General features: G+C 37.1%; 1 non-coding gene across 1 annotated transcript; it reads right to left on the reverse strand.

Moving 5' to 3' along the window:
- Positions 1-1,272: 1,272 nt before the first annotated feature.
- Positions 1,273-1,344, reverse strand: TRNAR-CCG (transfer RNA arginine (anticodon CCG)). Its single transcript has one exon. It is a non-coding gene; the product is annotated as a tRNA-Arg (tRNA).
- Positions 1,345-3,848: the final 2,504 nt, after the last annotated feature.

The following is a 3,848-nucleotide window of genomic DNA, read 5'->3' on the forward strand; positions in this document are numbered from 1 at the left end:
GAATAATAATAAATAAATAAAACTGGCTAGCTTGGAAAACTAGAGACTCTTCCTCACTGCAATAATAATGACGTAAAAATAACTATATCTAAGTAAAATGTCAAATTATGTCGTTTGCCGAATGCCAAGTTGGTCGATTTCCAAATTTGATCACCTTAGCTTAACGTTCGTTTCAGTAGGGAGAGTTCGTATAAGAGGTGGAGCTACTACTGTACAGGTTAACGTGGATCCAAACCACAGAAAAATCACAACAGTTTCGTCATTCGTGCCATATTATATTACTATCGTTTTATAAAAAATAATATTTCAGTATAAATTTAATTCAACAGTTATTATATCTACAGTTACCAATACTTGCATGCTTAGTTTAAAAACAAATCAATATATTTTAATCTTTATCAGTATTGATTGTTCATAAACATTTCTAGAGTGATATCTCGTCATAATTGTGGCACAAATAATGATGTGCAACATACTGACGACAGAAAATAATACTATTCAGTCAGAGCGTTATCTGTATTTTTCGCCACTAATTACTGCATGTTTTTCCCTACCACGATAGGATGAACACGAACTGAACGGATATGTGTAGTAGCGGATCTAACCTGGGGCTGGAGAACCTAAGCCGCGCCCAGTTTTTTGAGTGACATAAATATTTTGAGCTATTATTTACATGTTTTCTGAAAGTTTATAGTAATCTCATACTAGACTATCATAGTCTGGTTCTAGCTGTTCCCCGTACGCGTCTTTGGCGTGGGAGACCCGGGTTCGATTCCCGGCGGGAGCTCATGTGGTTCGGATTCCACGTTTATCAGTAGGTCCACGTCTCTTATAGCCTCTCTGCTGAACGGGACGTTAAACTCAAAATCAACTCAAGTCAACTCTGGGTGTTGCCCCCCCCCCCAGTGTTTACCTTCTAGATCCGTCTCTGAGTAGGTGTCCGAAAAGAAGTCTTTAGAAAGAATTTTAGATCCAAAAAGAGACGAACAAACGGGCGAATTGAAAACAAATATTAATAAAAAGGAACTCTACAATATACCGCATTGGTCGAGTATAAGCCACAGTTATTATCCGAATTTCAACTGAGAAGTCAAGGTGCAACCTATATGAAATGAAATCTTTTAGTTTTACGTCCCACGCTTATGCCGGTTAGGCTAAAGGAGACGGTGATTATGAGACGTGAATTAAATGGTGGAATGAAGAAAGTGGGAGGAAACGGGAGAACCCCGAGAAAACCCACGAGCACGGTATTTGTCCACTACAAAGTCCACACGGCGCGAGCTGGGATCGAACCAGGGACCCTGAGCACCGGAGGTGAACGCTCTACCACTGAGCCACCGCGCCCCCCTGCAACCTATATGCGTGACCTTACTAAAAATAACTTTTACGGCATTACATCATACCGTATGTGTGTTGTTTAAAATGATACTGATCTCTAACTAAAACTCACGATAGCGTTCTCTCGTGGCTAAGCGATTAGCGTACGCGCCTTTGACGTCGCAGAGCCGAGTTTGATTCCCAGCGGGAGCAAAATCGTCGCTGTGCCTCGAAGAACCGCTATCTGTTAAAACTACAACTTTTCAGGAGAAGCATAAAACATTCCGAACTCTTAACATTTTGCCAAATACACGGAAACACTTGAAAAAAAAAAATAAAAATAAAATTGGTTCTGCGTATATTATGCACTGGACATTGTTGTAGCTTGCTTCAACAGTATTATATTACTATTTTTGTGTTTACGTAGCACTTTTTGCGCCTTTATAAGCACACAGAGGATTTGTATAGATTAATTAATGCGTACGTGATGAGAACCAGAAGCCTTTAAGGGTCTTCACTACAGCGAAATTAAACTACCGCTAATTTTAAAGCTTTTCTCTAATATCTTCAAAACAATTAAAAATATTCGAAAAGAAGAAACGTAGTGAACTAGACAATACGATTTTGCATGTGATACCGTTATCACAAATCATTTATTTGCTTTTGATTTGCAACTGTAGATAGATTTAGTATTTTTTGCGGGTTCTGTAAATAGCGGCATACCAAAAGCAGATAGGAGAATTGTGGTAAAAGTATCACATGAAAATCGTATTGTCTAGTTCACTACGTTTCTGCTTTCCGAATATTTTTTATTTGTTTTGAAGATATTACAGAAAAATTCTAAAATTAGCGGTAGTTTAATTTCGCTGTATTGAAGACCCTTAATTTCAATCTATAATTTTTCATTGTTGTGGCGAAACAATTCAATATTAGCTTATGACATTATAAGGGACGCTGCCTGACAGCTTTCTGGTTCATTTGCACGACATAACTCATTTTTGACAAAGATGTTACAAAGCGGTTCTTCGAGGAGCAGCGACGAAATATACTTCGGATCTTCGTTAATATGTGGGTTCAAGTCTCACATAACCTTGCTGCTCAAAGGGACGGTAAAATCAAATCAAAGCAAATTAAATCAAGCTCACTTTCCTCACACTTACCGTATATATATCCCACGTTTCCACGCCCCAGTGACATCTTGATAATTTGCAATTAATGAATTAATTCAATGTTAATTGTATTTTAAAATCAATACGTAATTTTTTTCGTCACAGTGTACATCACGTGAAGAAAAGAAAAAAATCTAGTTTCAATTAATGTTTTGCATCCTGAGCATTATATCGCCCGTTAATCTTACGAGCACAGCGGGAAGAAGTCTGTGAAGAAAGAGAGAATATCCATTATTACTCACATAGAATAAATGTCAAGCCATTTTTTTAATATCCTGGACAAAATATATATTGACCCATCAAGTAGTTCTTAAGAACTTCTGGGCGGACACAGACAAAGCAAATATATGGTGTAATAAGATATGTGGCGCACTACAATTGCGATCAATAAGGAAGTAGTCTGTGTTAATCTGGAGAACCTAGTGATAATTGCAATCAACTGAAAGTGCCAAAATATTAGTTATTGAGACATCCCATAATTTATGAAATTAAATGAGTCCGAGTCGAGGCTTGATCCATCTTCTTCCATTTTCCAACAGGTTTCCAACGATATGGTTCTAGACCCCCTTACCATTTGCAATTTTTGAGTTGGACCCCTCCTGGGATCCTGCGGGTGGCCCTGGGACAACACTTTTTGCTTTGATACCTTGTACTTTTAAAATTATCAAACACGCGTTTTCCTGTTTTGGCATCTGGTTCACCGTTTGCGATTTCTAGGAGTGGAAACGGATTTTCTGGACACCCTGTATATTCATATAACAAACAATATATGCATTCGGAAATTTTTTATTACAGTTTCGTAATAGGCGTCATTAGTGCTTTCGATTGGTGTATAAGCTATCTTCCACTTCAATATATAATCTCCCTCTCTTAATTTGTCAGAACGGTGTTTTGGCGCTTTGTCAATTGATGCATAACATCGTCCAATTAACTGTCTATCTCTCGAGTAGTTTCTAACAAGTTTTCTTCCCTTTCTGGAACAGACGAAGTCGTGTCTCTTCCTTAAAAAAATCATGTAAAACAGTATCACATCATCCATATTTCTCCATGTATTTTCATGTATTTAGAACATTTTGGCTGGTTGGTGAAATTTACCATCTTTGTGAATCAGTTAAAGCAATCAGAAAAATACACTTGAAAGAAACAAATAACAAGATTAAACGGCACAAGCCTATCATTTGTAATTTTATATCCACCTAACCTACAGAGATGACATATATGAAACAAAGGACATTTTGTTTACAAAATATTTTGTTATAAGCTTGAAGACCGTATAATTGAACCTAATGTAAGAAATCAAGGAAAACATGATTTTTCCATAAACAGCGGCGGCTTGAATATATACAGATTTGTAGATCTTTT

This window comes from Thermobia domestica, chromosome 5, assembly GCF_964235325.1.
Source record: "Thermobia domestica chromosome 5, izTheDome1.hap1.1, whole genome shotgun sequence".
In the NCBI taxonomy this organism is placed as follows: domain Eukaryota; kingdom Metazoa; phylum Arthropoda; class Insecta; order Zygentoma; family Lepismatidae; genus Thermobia; species Thermobia domestica.